General features: G+C 44.8%; 1 protein-coding gene across 1 annotated transcript in view; it reads left to right on the top strand.

Moving 5' to 3' along the window:
- The window catches only part of greb1l (GREB1 like retinoic acid receptor coactivator), a 436507-nt gene that overhangs the window by 157976 nt on the left and 257770 nt on the right, over positions 1-20761 (top strand). Inside the window, exon 2 of the mRNA XM_085992812.1 lies at positions 9865-9981. The gene's annotated coding sequence lies outside the window, so the exon portion shown is untranslated. The remainder of the gene's footprint in view (positions 1-9864; positions 9982-20761) is intronic.

Here is a 20761-nt window from a genome sequence, read left to right as displayed (position 1 = left end):
CCTACGCGTGTGTTACGTCGAAAGAAAGCTTACCGTTCCGAAACGGTCGTGAGCGTATTTACGTTTCGGCCGGATGAAAATCGCGCCCGCGGTATCCGAAAAACGTTCAAAATTCCGCTCATTAGCATCTCATTATCTGCTCATTAGCGGGTTTGTCTGTCCGTCCGCTATACACTCAAAAGTTATAGAGCGTACCTACACATATGTTATATCAAAAGAAAGGTTATGATCAGGGGAGTGTCATAGGCGTATTTACTTTTTGGTCAGACAAAAATTGTTCTGACAGTATACAGAAAACGTTCAAAAATCCGCTCATTAGCGGTTGACCAATCCTACCGCTCATTAGCGTTGAGTGACGTGATGGTTGACCAATCCTACAGTTCAGTGACCTGATGGTTGACTAATCGGTGCGTCACGGGCGGGACCTAATCCTGCAGCCTCCCGAAACTTCGCTGCCATTTTTTCCCCTGCTTTTCCTCAACACTGCGTCAGCCCGCCGGTGCGGGAGGTGAGTTGGGGGTCACTCGGGTCGGGCCTCACAATCGCTCGGCCCGAGACACACAGCGGGGGACCGGCAGCGGCCGGCCGTCAACCGCGCGGCCCGAGACTGCATCGGCCCGCCGGAGCGGGAGGTGAGTTGCGCTCACTCGTGCCGGGCCTCACAACTGCTCGGCCCGAGACACAGAGCGGGAGAGCGGCAGCGGGCGGCCATCAACCGCGCGGCCCGACACACAAAGCGGGGGAGCGGCAGCAGCCGGCCGTCAACCGCGCGGCCCTCTAAACTGCCCTGGCAACGCCGGGCCCCGCTGCTAGTATGTAAATAAATCTCAGTGAACTTTACAAGCAGGAGAAGTAGAGACCAAGCAGGAAGTGAAGGAATTTTGGAGAGTTAGGGGAATCAAAGGCTTGGTTGAAGAGATGTGCTTTTAGGAATCTCTCAAAGGTAGGGAGAGAGGTAGCAAAGCAAAGTGGTTTTGGAAGAGAATTCCATAGGGCATAGATATAATAGTTGAAAAATTGGTTTCTGCTGATGGAGGAGGGGGAGGGAATCAAACAATAATCTAGAGTCAGAGGGATGGAGAGTGCATGTTGGTGCAGGACTGGAGAACACTTCTGGACAGCGTGGACCAGGCTGTGGAGGGACTAGAAAACAGGGAAAAATGTGAAATCAATTTGCTGGAGCACAAAGAAAACGGGTAATGTGTGTGCAAGACTTTGTGTGGGAAAGGACAAGAGCCGTGGAGTTCTGGATTTGCTTAAGTTTGTGGAAGCCGGTGAATAGAGCATTTGAGAAATCAATCCTTGAGGTGTTGGAAGACATGGGAAAGGACATTAGCAGTAGACAACAACAACTTGCATTTATAAAGCACCTGTAATGTAAGAAAATGCCCCAAGGTGCTTCACAGAGAAGTAAGGTAAATGGCACTGAGCCAAAGAATGAGGAATTAGAAGAAGGTGACAAATAGCTAGCTTAAAGAAGTACATTTTAGGGAGTGTTTTAAAGGAGGATAACAAATTGGAAGGATTTACAGAGGGCATTTAAGACAGTAGGACCTAGGTGGCTGAAAGCATGGCCATCAATTGTGGAACAAAGCAAGGGACAGATGTACAAAAAGCCTGGCCAGGAGAGCATTGGAGTAATCAAGATGAGGTAACAAAAGCATTAATGAGGGTTTCAGCGGTGGATGGGATGAGGTAGGGACAGAGGGAGCCAATGTGTTTTTGGATATTAAAGGGATTAAGGGATATGGGAATAGTGCGGGAAGGTGGAGTTGAGGTAGAAGATCAGCCATGATCTTATTGAATGGCAGTGTAGGCTCGCAGGGCCGAATGACCTACTCCTGCTCCTATTTCTTATGTTCTTATGCTACGGAGGTGGAAGTAGGCAATCTTTGTAGGATATGAGGCAAAGGCTGATGGGGTCCAATTAGGATGCTGAGGTTATGAGCAGTGGCTGGGGTATAGTCAGTGGTGAGCGCATAGAGTTTGTGGCAGGGGCGAAAGACAATGGCTTTGGTCTTCCCGTGTTTTAGCTGGAGAAACATGGCTCGATGTTGGACAAGCAGTCTGGCAATACAGGGGTTGAGACAGGAGAGGTAGAGCTGGGGGTCGTCAGCAGATATATGGAAGTTGCCCACATGGCTTTGGATGATGTTGCCAAGGGGCAGTATGTAGCTGATGAAGAGGAGGGAACCAAAAATGGGTCCTTGGGGGACTTCAGAGGTCACAACCTTGTTCTTGAGTGTGCAGACATTCTGGAGGGAAATCCGAAGATTGTTGATCTGCCGGCAGAGCCCAGAGGGACAGTGGTGGGTGAGGTCATAGAATCATAGAATAGTTACAGCACAGAAGGAGGCCATTCGGCCCGTCGAGCCCATGCCAGCTCTCTGGAAGAGCACTTCAGCTAGTCCCACTCCCCTGCCCTTTCCCCGTAGCCCTGCAATTTCTTTTTCCTTTATGTACTTGTCCAATTCCCTTTTGAAAGTCACGATTGAATCTGCCTCCACCACCCTTCCAGGCATTGCATTCCAGATCCTAACCACTCGCTGCGTAAAAAAGTTTTTCTTCATGTTGCCTTTGGTTCTTCTGCCAATCACCTTAAATTTGTGAGCTCTGGTTCTCGACCTTTCCGCCAATGGGAACAGTTTCTCTCTATCTACTCTGTCTAGACCCCTCATGATTTTGAACACCTCTATCAAATCTCCTCTCAACCAGGTCAGTAGGACAGGAAGGAAATTGGTCAGATGGTCAGCAAGAGGAAAGAATGCGGCATTTGGGGTTACATAAGAACATAAGAAATAGGAGCAAGAGTAGGCCAATCGGCCCCTCGAGCCTGCTCCACCATTCAATAAGATCATGGCTGATCTGATCCTAACCTCAAATCTTCTATCACTCTGCATCCACCCGAACCCATGTGATCTCCCGGGAGAGGCGAAAAACCAGATAAAGACCCAATGGCCAATTTGGGAGAAAAAAATCTGGGAAATTCCTCTCCGACCCATCTAGGCGATCGAAATTCTTCCAGGAGATCACTCTGTCCCTATATTTTCTACAGTACTTACCTTCTGTAAAGACGATCTCCACCCCAGCCAGGAACAGGAATAAAACCATCTCCTGAAATCAAATAGTAACATCACAATAGACCAGTCGGAGAATACTGAGATGTAAAAGAATTCGAGGGGAATTAGAGCCTGGGATGGTGGCAAGAGAGAAGGAACACTGAGCGGTTGTGATAGGTTGAGGTAGGGATTGGGGAAGTGTATTTGTTGATAGAGGAGAGGTGAAAGGTATCATAACTGGGTGAGGGGTTTGGAGGGAGAGAGGAGAGCATGGCCCAAGAGGGATCAACTTTTTTTTTAAATGAGAGAATTAATGGGCTCGATACGGAGTTGCCAATGCCTTGCCACAAAGGGGATTCATTCTTCATCTATGATTCCAGAGAGTGTGTTGGCAGGCTGTTCGACCATGATGGTGATTGTTGCTTTATGTATGTCAAAAGGAACTTGGGATAAATATGCATGGCGGGAATTAGTTGAAACATTTAGCAATCATAAGCTGAGGGTTAGGGAGAGGCAGTATGAAAACTGTCCAAAGTTTAAAGTCTGGGAGCTAAGAGGCTGTGGTGGGATGAAGTTCATTTATAGATAGCATGGGTTCCACTTGGAGCAGGTACCATGACAGACTGGATGTGGCAGGGGTCTCAGCGGCTAATATTCTGGAGGTGGAAGAAGGTAGTCTTGGTGGATGTAAATCTCAACTCAGGTTCCAACTGAATGCTGAGGTTGTGCATCACTACTTGGTTCAGCCCAAGCAGTCGGTCAGGAAGGTTGATGGAGTTGGAGCGAGCATCACATTGGCGCTGGCAAGGTGTATAAGGATGTCTTAAGTTTTGCTGATGTTGAGCTGTAGGAAATTTGAACTCAACCAAGACTTGATGTTGAGTACAGCAACAGTCTAAGTACAAGATGTGTAGTGCAGCGAATTGAAAGTGAGAAATCTCATGTGAAGTCTATGCAGTGACAGAAGGTGAATGTACTTTGACTTTCAGATGAAAAAATGAGAAATTGTGAGGATGAAATAGTCTTTTCAAAAAGATGTGCATTGTAGAATTTGGGTAGAGTGTGGAATAGGGAACAGATTATTTGAACAAATTCCTGCTCATAAATGGTGACACTTTTAGAATATCTGTTCGAATAACGCTTCTTTGTTATCATTACTTTGAGACTGTTTAATTGTGTCTTTTTAAATATACTGTTACTCTGTTGCTAAATTGGGAAAGTTGGAGCTGCAGACTGGCAGATGTTGCAACAAATGTGTTGTTGCATAATTCCTCCCTGTAAGAATCTATAGCATTGAATGAGACCTCTTAGCCAAAGGTCTTAAGCATTTACAAAGCACTCAGAATTATCTAGACTGTTTCAGACATGGACAGTGATCCACAGGGAATTTGTGATATGTGTAGCTAAACTTGTACATCAAAAATCTATCAATATTGTTGATACTTTGAGCAGACCTTAAATATTTGTCAAATACACTTTGTTCAGAGGTTTCCAAACTTCCCTGATGAGGTTATTGCGGGGCATAAGGTGGACGGGGGCGCAAGGAGGATGGTGGACATAGTGGGCAAGAAATTCCTCGGATCTTCGCTTGCTTTGTTGGCATTACTTGGCCAGAATTGCAGCGGAAGCCCCATGAGGTCTAAGGACATTAATGGACTTAATATTAAAACCTTATAAAGTGTAAGGGAGCAGATTTAAAGGCAGTGACTGCTGCCAATGAAATTAATTGGTTGCGTGTGTGCAGTTTCAGTGTTTTTTTGGTTGTTCATTAACTGAAAGGAAAATATTGTTGCCATCACAAAATTGTGGCAGATAACTCGCAGAAACTCCATGAAAGTTTTTATGGTTCCGAGTGAAAAATATCTGTTGGGTGAAACTATTGTTAAATACATCTGGGACGAAACTTAATAAAATAACGTGGACACCATGTCGTTTGGAGAAAGTTTGGAGGCTCGGTTTGAAAAAATTAAATCCATGTTAAAGGATCCCAAGTGCGAAGTGAACAGTGAATGTTTGCTGGTAAGTGTACAGAGCTTGCGCTCCAACCAAATAAATCTCCGCAACACATCCCCGCAAAATTATTATACATTAATACTTAAACCAACCTGTGATATTATTATACCATCCCAGAGCTCCACAGAGTCCACAGATTTACGCAATATTATTATATATTAATAATTAAACCACCGCAGATTTATGTGATATTATATATTAATAATTAAACCACCGCAGATTTATGTGCAGAACGCTTCTGCGCAGCTTCCGGTTCATTAGCAGCAGCCACTCTATATGCAAAAGGCAAAAATACTGTTTTTTTTTAGAAAGCACGGGACATGAATCTCCGAAGGCGGTCTCAGCAAAACAAGTTTAGGAACCTCTGTACTAGTTGATCTCCTACGTCATTGCACCCAGGTGTTGATACCAAATGTTTTAGATCAAATGAGGATAATTGGAGGAGGGAGGGAGGGGAGGAGGAGGAGGAGGCATAGTGAGCATGGGGTGGAGACGGAGAATGGGGGGAAGAAAGAAGAAGTGGGGGAGTATGGGAGACAGAGAAAGGGAGGAGAGGAGGGGGCAGAAAAATGAGGGAGGAGATAGGTCGTGGAGGGAAGAGAAGTGGATAATTGAATTAGAGGAGGGGCTTATGGTCTAAATGGGGGGCAACTTGTTTTGCGTGTGCGGGGTTGGGGTGGAGTTCAAAGGCTGGAACTGTATGGTGCTACTGATCCTGAGGGGAGGATGTAAACATTGCCGAACAGGTTGAGGGATAACCATTACAACAACACCAACAACTTGTATTTTATATAGTGCCTTTAACATAGTAAAATGTCCCAAGGCACTGCACAGGAGTATTATAAGACAAAACAATTTGACACCGAGCCACATAAGGAGAAATTAGGGCAGGTGACCAAAAGCTTGGTCAAAGAGGTAGGTTTTAAGGAGCGTCTTAAAGGAGGAAAGAGAGGTAGAGAGGTTGAAAGGTTTAGGCAGGGATATCCCGAGCTTAGGGCCCAGGCAACAGAAGGCACGGCCACCAAAGGTTGAGCGATTATAATCAGGGATGCTCAAGAGGGCATAATTAGAGGAGCGAAGATATCTCGGGGGGTTGTGGGGCTGAAGGAGATTACAGAGATGGGGAGGGGTGAGGCCATGGAGGGATTTGAAAACAGGGATGAGAATTTTGAAATCGAGGCGTTGCTTAACCGGGAGCCAATGTAGGTCAGCGAGCACAGGGGTGATGGGTGAATGGGACTTGGTGCAAGTTAGGACACGGGCAGCCAAGTTTTGGATGACCTCAAGTTTACGTAGGGTAGAATGTGGGAGGCCAACCAGGAGTGCATTGGAATAGTCAAGTCTAGAGGTAACAAAGGCATGGATGAGGGTTTCAGCAGCGGATGAGCTGAGGCAAGGGCAGAGACGGGCGATGTTATGGAGGTGGAAATAGGCTGTCTTAGTTATGCTGCGGATATGTGGTTGGAAGCTAATTTCAGGGTCAAATATGACACCAAGGTTGCGAACTGTGTGGTTCAGCCTCAGACAGATGTTAGTCGGAGTCAGTGGCTAGGGAACGGAGTTTGTGGCGGGGACCGAAAACAAAGACTTTGGTCTTCCCAATATTTAATTGGAGAAAATTTCTGCTCATCCAGAACTGGATGTCGGACAAGCAGTCTGACAATATAGAGACCGTGGAGGGGTCTAGAGAAGAGGTCGTGAGGTAGAGCTGCGTGTCATCAGCGTACTTGTGGAAACTGACTGTTTTTGGATGATGTTGCTAAAGGGCAACGTGTAGATGAGAAATAGGAGGGGGCCAAGTATAGATCCTTGTGAGACACCAGAGGTAACGATGTGGGAGTGGGAAGGGAAGCCATTGCAGGTGATTCTCTGGCTACGATTAGATAGGTAAGAATCGAACCAGCCGAGTGCAGTCCCCCGCAGCTGGACGATGCTGGAGAGGCGTTGGAGAAGGATGGAGTGGTCAACCGTGTCAAATGCTGCAGACAAGTCAAGAAGGATGAGGAGGGATAGCTTACCTTTGTCACAGTCATAAAGGATGTCATTTGTGACTTTGGTGAGAGCCGTTTCAGTACTGTGGCAAGGGTGGAAACCTGAGGGATTCAAACATGGAGTTGCAGGAAAGATGGGCACGGATTTGGAAGGTGACAACACGTTCAAGGACTTTGGAGAGGAAAGGGAGGTTTAAGATGGGGTAGTAATTTGCAAGGACGGAGGGGTCAAGGGTTTTTTTTTGAGGAGGGGTGATGATGGCAGATTTGAGGGAGAGGGGGACAGCACCTGAGGAGAGAGAACCGTTAACAATGTCAGATGTCAGCTAACGGAGCCAGAAAAGGAAGTTGGGTGGTCAGCAGTTTGGTGGGAATAGGGAGCAGGAAGTTGGTCTCATGGACAAGATGAGTGTGGAGAGGTCATGAGGGGAGATCGGAGAGAAACTGGAGAAAGATGTGAGTTCAGGGCTAGGGCGGGGGGGGGGAACACTTGGAGGAAGTTTGACCCGGTGGGCTAGGGGAAGGAAGGGAAGTGGCAGAGGCAGTTGAACCGATGGTCGCAATCTTAGAGACAAAGCAGTCCATGAGCTCCTCACACTTGTTGTTGGAGGTGAGGGTGGAGGAGGCAGGGGAGAGGGGTTTAAGAAGACGGTTAACAGTGGAAAATAGAAACCGGGGTTTATCTTTGCATTCCAGAATGATTCTGGAATAGTGAGCAATTTTGGCAGATGAGAGCAGGACCTGATAAAGCTTTATGTGGTCCAGCCAGATCTGGTGGTGAATGGCTAAACCAGTTGTCCGCCATGCAAAGAAAACTTGTTCAGTGGGTGTTGGTAAGTGGAAATAATTCTTCCAATGGTGGAGTTCATGTGTAGAGAGGGGGGTGATCATGATTAAAAAATAGTTGCTCAGTGGGTTTGGTGGGGGGGGGGGGGCGGTGTGGGGATGGGCGGGGTCAAGAACAAATTAAAAATGCTGTACTATAAAATTGGTACCAATTGAAATTGCGCTGATGTTTACGTCGTTTTGCCGGGGTTTCATCAGCTCTTCTGCTGTAGACAAGTGGGAGAGCCCCTGTGTAAATACACCTACTAAGTTTCTAAAACCTAACTCTTGTCTCATATACAACTTGATTCTGCAGTATATTGTAGAGTTTAGATGGATTTTCACTTTTTTGCGTCAGTGATATATTTAATTATTTTTGCCTATTAACAGGATGCCCTAAGAGTGAAAATTGTGCCAATGGGCAGGTAATCGCATCGCATGTGTGGAATTATGAATAGCAGTCCCACTCTTCAGTGCCTATTCATGGAACCATAGAAATTTCAGCACCCTTTGATCGATTGGGCTAGTGCTACTTCGGACCTATCTGCTGTAATCCCATTTCTCTACTCTTCCGCAAAAATTTTTTTCAAGTGTTTATTTGATTTACTCTTAAATATTATGATTGACTTGGCTGCAGTAGCCACTTGCAGTAATGCATTCTATATTCTAATAACCTTTTGGGTTAAGAAGAATTCTTCTAACCTCTCCCTGTATGTTTCTTGTACTAACTCTAAATATATACCCACTTCTTGGCTTGTGCGTGATAAACTAAATTAACTCAGATAACAGAGTTTGGCTAACAGGAACTTGCCCGTCAAAAATGTTAAATTGTTCCAACGAGCATCAAAATGGTTTGGAAAATAGATTTTTGCGGTGGTAAAATTGGCAATACTGTCAGCGTTCGCAGTCATTACCCCTTTGAAACTGACCGTTACATCAGGATTTAGCGCATGCGCATATAAACGTGGAAATCCTGAAGTTGCAGTAAGTCATTCACTGCTCCTCCACAGACTGTGCTGTGGAACTCCCCAGAGCCAGCAATCAATTCAAATCACTTGAACTGATGGGAACTTCCCCTTTTATGATGGAATATCGCTGTTAAAAAAACCCTAAAACGTTAAGCCTTATTGAAAGAGATGTAACTGGGTTTTAAATGGCCTACTGATGCTGAACAACCGTTCTGGCCCTGAAAAACTAATTTTATATTTGTGGAATGTCAAATGTTCCCATTAATATGATTAAGAATTATAATTTTTTAATATAATATATTTTTAAAAGTTTGTTTATGATATTTCAGCTTCTATCTTAATCCTATGTGTATGTCCCAATCTATATTTCGCTCTCATTATAATTTACTTTTAATAAATTTTACAGTGCATTTTACTTCCCGGTCGCTTGATTTGGTACCAGATTCAAACTAAGGTCGGGAGAGCTGAAATTGACACCACAGAGATTGCTATATCTTTGTAGGCAGCTTTCCTCAAGGTCAGTGGCAAGTGCTGTCGCTTTGCTATTTACTGCAAATTCCGGGCCATGGTTGTCTAATGCGGGTGATCACCCACCCAGTGGCATTGACCAGTCCAACAGGACAAGTGACCAGCAGGATTTCCAATCAGATTATTTGCTTCAGCATGATTTCAATTTGCAGAAAAAAAAGTTTTGCAAGACGTGTCTAGTGCTGCGTTGTGAATTGTTTTCTCTGCTGGAATTTTCCCAGCAGCCATTGGAGCAGTCTCTCAGACTTGGGTGATCCTGGCAGATCCTCCTCCAGAAACAATTCCCCAGGGAGACAGACCTTTAGCTGCTATCCAATGTCAGAATGAATATGTTTGCACGGTGTATTTTGATGGGAACCAGCTGGATTAGTACAAATCTGAATTTTCAGCTGCGGTGAATGTGATAGCTTCGCTGGCTGGGTGGAAGAAACATGATTTCCTTTCACTTTCCTAATGAACTCCTGATTTTCTTTTATCTAGGAGCCACAGTCTCTGCCACTGAGAAGACTTGCTGACTGCGGAGACTCCAGTGCTATTTTCCCCACTTGTCGCATAAAAATGAATGCAGTTCCAGAAGGTTAACTGAAAGAAAAGGAGGTAAAGAGAAAATGCATTCCTGCATATTGCTTTGTTATAAATATTAAATTATACATCAGTAATGTTTCATTAGTTTACTTCTCTGGTTTGAAGAGATTGTAAGGGAAATATTTCTCAACCAGCAGTTTATCATCAGTATTTACTATTTTTGTGAGGGATTGAATTTTCTCCACGGGTTTTCAGCTTGCTGCTGAGAAAATGGGCCAGTGACTTTTTTCACCATGGCATTTTTGACCTGATCCCTGAGGCAGTCTTGGGATGACTCCCTCTGTTTCTTTTTTCTCCCATTGTGATGAGACTCCATGACCACAATTGACACCTTCACACAGCAGTATGGCAAGGTTCAGCATCTTAACAGCACAGGGATTAAAACTGTGACTTGCATTTCACCTACTATGCTTTATTTTCTTATTTTTTTGTCAGCAGCATTCCCCATCCAAAGTGGCAGGCAAGGTAGGTGCCCTGCTGCATGACCTCTGCCAATGCCATTTTGTAACTGGGTATTAAGAGGGGTGCAAGATTAAATTGGGATACTTTATATTCTTCCACTTCCTCACCATTTTTGTGAGGAAGCACCCGGCCAATGCTCTCCATCTCCCTGTCTGATGTGCCTTGTTGGGAATTTGCCATGTGGTAAATTGGTTGAATGAAACAGTGTTGTTGACTCCTGCAGTTCTTGTGGCCACCCTGCCGCTCAGCTGCAAGTTTCAAAAAATGTGCTGTTGTTGTTCAGGATACTTTGAGCAGGAAGGGAGAGGCAGAGGTTGAAGGTCAAAATTGTTAATCTGCGTTGACATGAGCCACAGCGGGTCTGAGGTGTTGTGCTGTAATTCTGGAAACAGTGTTTGTGTTCTGGATGTACTGCTCGTTTAACAAGACTGAACAGGCAGCAGCAATATGTTCTGTAAAGGCAAACTGTGCAATTGTAATTTAATCATTACTTTTTGTAATAAATTGGCCCAAAGAGTACAAGCTTAAACCTATTTATAATCTCCATCTAGTCCAATGTCCTATAAAATACATCAGATCCTCTGGTGGAGTGATATTTATGAAGGAACATATGGCAATTTCTTCCAACTATGTGATCGTTATAAAGATTACCATTGAAGGCTCCAGCTAACACTGTAAAAGTTGTTTCAGTAGCTGTCAGCAGTTGAATGAATCAGCATGGAGCAGCATGAGTTCCATGTTGCTGAAAGACATAGAACAGGTCTGTACCAAACCCAGAACCTAACTCTTTAGAAAAAAAATGAGAGTAAGCCTGGGGGAAACAGTGGAAAAACAGTTGGTTACAAAGAAAAAAGACCAAAATAGTGTGGGGAGGTGGAGGGTGAAGGAAAGAGATAAAAATGATAGTGACTGAGAGAATACATTATAATCAAATACTTTATTTCTCCTCATCATCTTACCTGTCCTCAAGGCACTCATTCATATTGCAGTGCAGTTCCAAAGGCACCAACATCCCTTGGGTACCTCACCCAAGCGATCATTATTCTGGGTGGAAGTTGCACTTTGTGACAGTAGCATACAAAATAAATTTGTTTACGCCATTGACAAAATATTGGACAGAGGAACTTCATACAAACACATCAATGTGTTTGTAAGCTACTCTTATACAGGGCAATATTACCCCATTCATTGGCGATCCAGGACACTGAGTATCAGTGAGTTGTTTAACAGCAAAACCCAATTGTACCTTTACCTGATGTCTACAAACACATACTTTTCAGTAGGGGCCACTGAATATCAATCAGAAGTCAAAACCATGTCTAATTATTGTCCCCCTCCCTAACCCAGAAATGAAGAGATCAATTTCAGCACAGCTTTTGCTGTTTCAAATGAGATTGACTAACTCAGAATTATAGAGATTATAGATTGCTCATTTTGTAACAACTTGCTTCCTCCAATGAATAGATGAACAGAACGATTTCTAAAAACCTTCATGTATTTTCAAGTTTGATGCCATCACTCCCAGTTCTTGGATTGCAGCCTCACTTTATAACATCAAGTATATGGAAAGTTCAAAGTGTGCCCTCTTGGTCACGAAAGAACATTCCATTTTATTTTCATTACAGTCTCTTGTGCTGGAGTAATCCTGCAAATTGCTCCTTCTTGCCGCACATCTAATTTCTGTCATCTGATTTGGAGCCAAATGGGAAAGCCCAAGTGGCATGGTGACAGAACTGGAAAACATGGACTGCAGCGACAAAAGTTGAACTGAAAAGAATGCGAACAGAAAGGAAGAAAGATTTGAATTTTAATGAAATGTCTCATCACATCTCTCAGAATTACCAACAACAATAACTTGCATTTATATAACACCTTTAACATAGTAAAGTGTCCCAAGGCGTTTCACAGAAACGTTATCAGACAAAATTTGACACTAAGCCACATAAGGAGATATTAGGCCAGGCGACCAAAAACGTGGTCAAAGAGGTAGGTTTTAAGGAGTGACTTAAAGGAGGAAAGAGAGATAGCGAAATGGAGAGGTTTAGGGAGGGAATTCCAGAGCTCAGAGCCTAGACAGCTGATGGCATGGCTGCAAATGAAGGGGCAAAGGAAATCGGGGATGCACAAGAGGTCAGAATTGGAGGAACGTAGTGATCTCAGAGGATTGTAGGGCCAGAGGAGGTTTTTATTAAATTCGTTTATGGGATGTGGGCGTCATTGGCAAGGCCAGCATTTATTGCCCATTCCTAATTGCCCTTGAGAAGGTGGTGGTGAGCCGCCTTCTTGAACAGCTGCAGTCTGTGTGATGAAGGTACTCCCACAGTGCTGTTCGGTCGGGAGTTCCAGGATTTTGACGCAGCGATGATGAAGGATCGACGATATACTTCTAAGTCAGGATGGTGTGTGACTTGGAGGGGAACTTGGATGTGGTGGTGTTCCCATGCGCCTGCTGCCCTTGTCCTTCTAGGTGGAAGAGGCCGCAGGTTTGGGAGGTGCTGCTGAAGAAGCCTTGACGAGTTGCTGCAGTGGATCTTGTAGATGGGACACACTGCAGCCACGGTACGCCGGTGGTGGAGGGAGTGAATGTTTAAGGTGGAGGATGGGGTGCCAATCCAACGGGCTGCTTCATCCTGGATGGTGTCAAGTTTCTTGAGTGTTGTTGGAGCTGCACTCATCCAGACAAGTGGAGAGTATTCCATCACACTCCTTATTTGTGCCTTGTAGATGGTGGAAAGGCTTTGGGGAGTCAGGAGGTGAGACACTCGCCGCAGAATACCTAGCCTCTGACCTGCACTTGTTGCCACAGTATTTATGTGGCTGGTCCAGTTAGGTTTCTGGTCAATGGTGACAACCAGGATGTTGATGGTGGGGGATTTGGTGATGGTAATGCCGTTGAATGTCAAGGGGCGGTGGTTACACTTTCGCTTTTTGAAGATGGTCATTGCCTGGCACTTCTGTGGTGCGAATGTTACCTGCCACTTATCAGCCCAAGCCTGAACGTCGTTCAGGTCTTGTTGCATCTCCTGCAACGATGTCCCGGGGCTGTGATGATTGACCTTCAACCACCACAACCATCGCCCTTTGTGCTAGGTATGACTCCAGCCAGTGGAGAGCTTTCCCCCCCGATTCCCATTGACTTCAATTTACTAGGGCTCCTTGATGCCACACTCGGTCAAATGCTGCCTTGATGTCAAGGGCAGTCACTCTCATCTCACCTCTGGAATTCAGCTCCTTTGTCGATGTTTTGACCAAGGCTGTAATGAGGTTGGGAGCCGAGTGGTCTTGGTGGAACCCAAACTGGGCATCAGTGAGCAGGTTACTGGTGAGTAAGTGCCGTTTGATAGCACTGTTGATGACACCTTCCATCACTTTGCTGATGCTTGAGAGTAGACTGATGGGGCAGTAATTGGCCGGATTGGTGAGATATGGAGGGCAAGACAATGGAGGGCTTTGAACACAAGGATGAAAATTTTTAATTTGAGGCGTTGGTGGACAGCATCCATATGGGTAATGGGTGAACGGGAGTTGGTTTGAGTTAGGATACGGGCAGCAGAGCTTATCACTCAAAACGCTTCATACACGATCAAAAGCCAAAATCCAAGGAATTAAAATGAAAACCCATAATGGCTCCAACATTCTGGGTTAGAACAATGTTTATAAACATTCAACAGTCTGCTGTCCTGTTTATGTTTAGTTGTTTTTTAGTATGATTATCTTGCTTTTGTATTGCTTGCCTTGTATTAATGTCATGTGAGGTGATAATTTAAATTGTAAGCTTTGTGCAGTAAATAGCCTTGGAATTTACCCCATTGAAGTTCAGCAAATCATATAAATGTCATAAGGGTTTTTTTTAAACACTCAATGGGGGGCTGTAAGAATGGTGGCCCTCACACACTGCAGAATGTGATTGAATATTTGAGAACTACAATCTAAAGCTATTGTGGCTTTTCTGCCAGGCCAACCTAGTGGCAAGAGAAGTTGGGGCCAGAAAAGGTAATTTTTTAAAACCTTTCTTTTACTTTCCTTGTGGGGCCAAGAGGAGCAGGAGTGCTCCTCCATGTTACACAAGGAAAGTTTAGGCCTCTCCTGCACTGGGGTCCGCTCCCGCGCTATCATGAGGCTCTCCCAAACCCCTTCCCCACGACTTACCTGAGTGCTGAGGTCAGTTCAGTCAGTCCCTGGTGGCGGCCTCCTGCTGCCCACTCACTGGCCAGCTGCCGCTTTCTGGCGGGAGACTGACTGAGGCTACGCAGATCAGGCCCAGGAGTTAAAATCTCCCTGGCGTCATGCTGCCGAGGTCGGGATGGTTTATTGCCCGCTTCGGGTCCCACCCATCCGACTACTGCCCGAGTTAAAATGCCATTCCCCCAAAACTGATAACCCTCATCTTAATGAGCGGCAACACTCACTAAAATATATAAGAATTGTTGAAGAATCTTTAAATAGTTTTTTTTTGACATACATTGAAACTTTTTGGCTGTATTTAATAATATTTATATAATGCTTACATTACAACATACATTACAACAGTGGCTATACTTCAAAAGTACTTCATTGGCTGTAAATGCTTTGGGACACCCTGAAGTCGTGAAAGGCACTATATAAATGCAAGTCTTTCTTTCTTTTAAGCTTTTAAAACCTGAGCTTGGTATTACCTAAGTGCTACTTCATCGCTTTGATTTTCAACCTTGATGGTGCCCTACACTGCAGGCCTTGGGCCTTCACCTAGGCTTCAGCAAAAATAAATTTACAAGTCTTTTTTAACTACAAAACAGGGAACTCAGTGCTGAAAGGGTTAAGGGTTTGAAGCTGACTTTGTGCCCACTCCTATTGTTTAATGTGGTAATGAAATCAGACTGAGTTTTCAGTAGTGAACAGATTTGAAATTTATTGCTCATTGTGCCCTTGGCGCAGAAGTGAAACCCACCCGAATTACAGGGTCATTGCCACAAACCAGGTTAAATTTACTGCTTTTTATATTGCAGCAATGGGACCCAAACCTCTTATCACTAAAGCTTTTGTGGAAAACTTGCGAGCCGTGGAGCAAGTAGGGAAGGGTGACTGTATGACACTTTGTATTCAAATTCGTGGCCAGGTGCTAGGAGGAAGCAGCATCAACTGGCTTGACATGGGATGAATGCAGGAGGCCTGAAGTGATGCTGAAACAAACGCAGAGGTCATAGGGCGGATGAATGAGGGTCACTGAGGCACTCTGGGGGGGCAGTGTATTTTGTTACTTTGAAAAGCAAGCGTGCTTTCAAAACCTTTAGGAGTTTTATAGAATAAACCGTGATTTGTGAATATTTTCTTCATGAAAAGGGAAAGTATGTTTTTATCTAAGGATGCCTTGAAGAATTATGTTGATTTTGTGAATTTCAGTCTTTTTTGTGGTACATGTACCGCATTTAATCTTTTTACAACATGGAAAGACAGTTGTGCTATTAAAAGTTGCTTTTGGAGAGATAATAAAATAATATAAATTAGAGTCTCCAATTTAAAAAAAGTACCATCCTCTCAGAATTTCAGAAACTGTGCTTTCAGGATTTTATGCCTTACAAAGACTTAACAGAATTTTGAAAATGAGTGCATCTTTCTCATAACATCTTCATGTTACTCAAGCATATCCTAGAATTAAATATTTCTTTCAAAAAATTAGTACGATGCAGAGGTGCTAATTATTTTTAAAAAGGATGCAATATTTTCACATAATATAATTCATAAAATTGGATCGTTTAGAGTCAGGAGCAGGCCTTTGTGTATGAAGAAGAATGAAATGCCACAAGGGTCGTCCTCTTGGGATCTGGCACGTGCCAGAAGAAAGCTTTCTGCTTCACAGCACAGTCTTTAGTTCCAGTCAGTGTCCCACACACTACAAACCGGAGCATTTTAGAGAGCGATTGAAACATCAATGAAGCTTCAAATACAGCAGGAAAAAGAACCTTAAAGCAGATGATAGAAAGGTAGGAAGATGTTTATGAAATGTGTTCTTGTAAAGTGGTGGGTCTGTTTACACTGCTTGGGACCTAGGCTGTGAATCCACCCCTAGTAATGTTTGAGATTCCTCAGAGAACTAGAAGTGTTTACTTTACCAAAGAATCTGTGGTATGTCAGGGAACAGGGGGTGCTTAGATCTAGTACTCTGGCAATTGACTAAAACATTCCTTTTAACGATGACAAAAGAATTTCCAAAACAGTAAACAAGTAGAATTTAAACCACATCCAGTCTTGGAAACACGCATGTGTACTATTGAGATATTTGCAGATTCCAATTGTATGTTTTTAATTTAAAATGTTTCTGCTGAGAGAAGGTTTTATTTATCTTGAATTATTCTCCACGGACAGATTGTTGGCTATCTTGGGAGCAAGGAACAAGGTATTATGTTACGGCTTGTGAAATCGTTACAGGGTTTTTAAAAACAAAACAAAAAGCACTAGAACCATATTAAATGCTGTTAGTTAACATATTTGTTCCCCTAACATATAATGCTGGGTGAAAATTATTTTATAGTTAGTGGAACTACCAATGGTGAGTTTTATTTCTGAATTTTTAGAATGAAAGCAAGAGTGAATAGGGCTGCCGTGATGGCTCAGTGAATTGATCTACTGAGTAGTTGTGTCATACAGAGCAAGGAAAGCCTGGGTTCAAACACCAGTCTGCTGAGTTAGCTGATCTCAGCCAGGGCAGCGGTAGGGGAGCTATGACTGGCCTCTTTGCCTCTGGGTGAAGGAGGGGAAATTTGACCATGGTTCCTGCTCCTAATCGTTATTCAGTAGCCCCTGCTAGAAATGCATGGGTGTGGATAGCGGATGTGGACAAGGTTGGGTTTGGCTGCAATGACTGCTGTCCCAGCCCTCCAGAGTCGAATAGCTTGCCCACATTCACCATCAAAGCTCACAACTAAACGCTTGGGTGAGGTATTGGATGGTGCTCCATGCCTGTGTCACCTTTCCCTAGAGAGGAGTCAACACAGTCAGGCGAGGAGAGGAGGGGGAAAATTGCCAAGAAAGAAAAAACAAAAGTGAACAAGATGGAGTTTCACAACTGATTGTGACCCTGGCTGGTGACACTTTGCTGTGAACTGGAGATTTGACTATGCAGCAGGAATCCATGTCAAAGTTTTGCTAGCTGGTTTACCATTAAATTTGATTCTCACAAATGGGGCTGCGTCCCTGTTGTAGAGACTTGTGGGAGCGATAAATATGATACAAGGTGAATGCTGCTGCTCAGATCGGTTTTTAGTCCCTCTCAGTGCACTATAAGAAAGTGAGAGTTTAAAACATATTTGTATGTAATTTATTTCTCTCCCGAATGGGAACCGCAAAAAACATTTGATTTGCATTCACAGTTTAGAAGGAAAAATATGCTGAATGCAAAACCTCCCCACTCCCATGTAGTGTACTTAACTTAATTTTTTCCATCTTACAGTCTGTTTATATTTTAAACTGGATGGATTGGGATGTTTCTGATTTTGTCCTGGATATAGGAGAATTTGGGGAGGTCTGCTGTTTGATGGTGTCCGTTATAAACAGGAGTTATAAGTGGAAAAACTGCTTGGGTTTATAAGGGACGGTACAAATGGTCATTAATTTCATTCCTCTTCAACTACAGTATCTCTTGCCAGTGTTGATTATCATTCCCATGGAATGTGGGCTGGTGGTCTGTTCCCAGGCATCTGCCAGTGACACTATGAGACAGGTTCCAGGAAGTGTGAGAGAGATGGATTGCTAATTCGCCCTCCAATTTGTTTTTTTCTTAACTATCCTATGGAGTATCTTGCTTACGTATGTCTGTTAAGCGAATCGCTTAATTTAAAGCAGGGCTGTTTGAGTGACTGATGTGTATTAGTGTGACTTGACCTGTGGAGTCAAGTGCTCAGTTACATGATCCTTACTGTGGTATATTGTAACGTTTGCAGGCTTGTGAAGTATGTTACCAAATCTATTGCAAATTGCAAGAGAGTGATCATGGCCAGAATTTTCTCAGTGCTGAGCGTGTGGGTTTGGGGACGGGTCGGCAGTTAAAATTGGGGAAATTGACAGCGCGTCGGGAGCCTGCTGTCATCCCGCCGACTTCCGCATTTAACTCGGGTGCGATTCCCAGTGCGCCATGGACCCGCTCGGGAGAGGCGGGCCACCTCATTGAAGTACTTAATTGCTTGTTGAGAGACACTTAACTGCCTTTTTAACGTCAGATTTTGGCTTTAACTTGTTGCGCACGGGATTCACGCACCTCGGGAACCTCGCCTCTGAAGGGGAGGCAGGAGCTCAGTGGCCATTAAGTGACAGTTGGAAAAAACACATAAATACTCCCACATTACACCTGCTTCCTTGCCTAAGGGAAAGGCTCTTGCTGAAACCATTTTGTGCAGAGATTTCGCCGTCAGCAGTTTGCAGCCGATTTCTGCAACCTCGGAAGCGACTCTCACCACATTGCGAGTCACTATCAGAACATTGAAGGATAGGGCCTCTGATCTCCACTTTACCTGTCATCTATTAGATCAGCATGGGTGCCGCTTATGCTGTCTCACCTTGGACCTCAAAATCGGACCAAGATGAGCCCCAGCACCAACATCACCTGCCACACCAGCAGCAGCAGCAACCACAATGGCAGCCTTCTTCTCAACAACCTGATGCTCCACAGGGGAGAGAGGGTCAGCACACAGCACAGGGTATACAGGCAGAGGATGAGCTTCCTGGACATGACTGAGCAGCAGTGCTTCAGGAGGCTCAGGCTATAGCGCCAGGTCGTCGCAGACATTTGTAGCTTGCTGGAACAAGACCTGCTGCCCAGAGGACCTGATGGACACACCTTACCAGTGGCTGTCAAAGTCACCACCGCCCTCAACTTCTTCACCTCAGGCTCCTTCCAGGGATCTGCAGCAGACATTTGCAGGACCTCACAGTTGGCCGCCCACAGATGCATCACACAGGTGACTGATGCCATGTTTAACAAGTCAGCCACTTATGTAAACGTTGCCACTGATGAAGCCAGTGTTAATGAGTGGGGGCTCGGCTTTCCAGCTTTGGCTGGCTTCCCACAGGTGCAGACATCACCCAGGAGTATTTGTGAACCACAAGGGCTTCCACTCCCTCAATATGCAGCTCGTCTGCAACCATAAAAAGATCATCATGCGCGTGTGCGCCAGATTCCCTGGCAGCTGCCATGACTCTTTCGTGCTGCGCCAGTCCACCCTCCCTCAGCTCGTTGCACCTCCAAACTGACTTACCGGCCAGCTGCTTGGAGACGAGGGCTACCCACTACAACAACAACAACTTGTATTTATATAGCGCCTTTAACATAGGAAAACATCCCAAGGCGCTGCACAGGAGTATTTTAAGACAAAAAATTTGACACCGATCCACATAAGGATAAATTAGGGCAGGTGACAAAAAGCTTGGTCAAAGGGGTAGGTTTTAAGGACCGTCTTAAAGGAGGAAAGAGAGGTAGCGAGGCGGGCAGATTTAGGCAGGGAATTCCAGAGCTTAGGGTCTAGGCAACAGAAGACACGGCCACCAAAGGTTGAGCGATTATAATCAGGGATCCACAAGATGGCAGAATTAAAGGAGCGCAGATATCTCGGGGGGTTGTGGGGCTGGAGGAGATTACAGAGATAGAAAGGTGTGGCTCATGACCCCCTTGAGGAGGCCAAGTACTGAGGCCAAGGAGCATTACAATGAGAGCCACATGTCCACCAGATGTGCCATAGAGCAAGCAATAGCCATGCTGAAAATGTGCTTCAGATGTCTTGACAGATCTGGAGGAGCCCTTTAGTACGCAGCAGCCAGGGTCTCCAGAATCATTGTCGTATGCTGCGCGCTGCACAACATAGCACAGCAGCGAGGATTGGAGCTGCAGGAGGAGCAAAGCGCAGAACACACAGTCTCATCAGAGAAGGAGGAGGAACAGGTGGAACATGAGGAGGAGGAGCAATAGGTGGAACACGAGGAGGAGGAGGAACACGAGGAAAAGGAGGAACAGGTGGAACAGGAGCGGAAGGAGGAGGAACCTGAGGTGGGGATGACACCAGCAGCAGCGGACATTGCTGCCCGGGAGGCCCAGGATGGCCTCATAATGGGCAGATTTACTTAACTTGCATCAGTGCACCCATATGGCTGTCAGAAGCTGTACTAACTTCCCCTCGCCTCCCCCCCAACAACACCACAAAGCTGTCCTACAATGACCAAGCCTATCCTGTCACCCAAACCCCCAATTCTCAAGGATAAGTAATGTTTCACCTTTCACTCCAAGTGACAAAGCCATTTCCCAGTTAGCAGGCAAAAATGGACAAGGCAGAAAAGTTGTGCAAAGAAATAAATTTATGTGCGTCAT

The sequence above is a fragment of the Somniosus microcephalus genome, chromosome 7 (genome assembly GCF_052327205.1).
Source record: "Somniosus microcephalus isolate GS21.2 chromosome 7, FLI_Smic_1.0, whole genome shotgun sequence".
Classification (NCBI taxonomy): Eukaryota; Metazoa; Chordata; class Chondrichthyes; order Squaliformes; family Somniosidae; genus Somniosus; species Somniosus microcephalus.
This window is presented reverse-complemented; position numbering and strand designations above follow the sequence as displayed.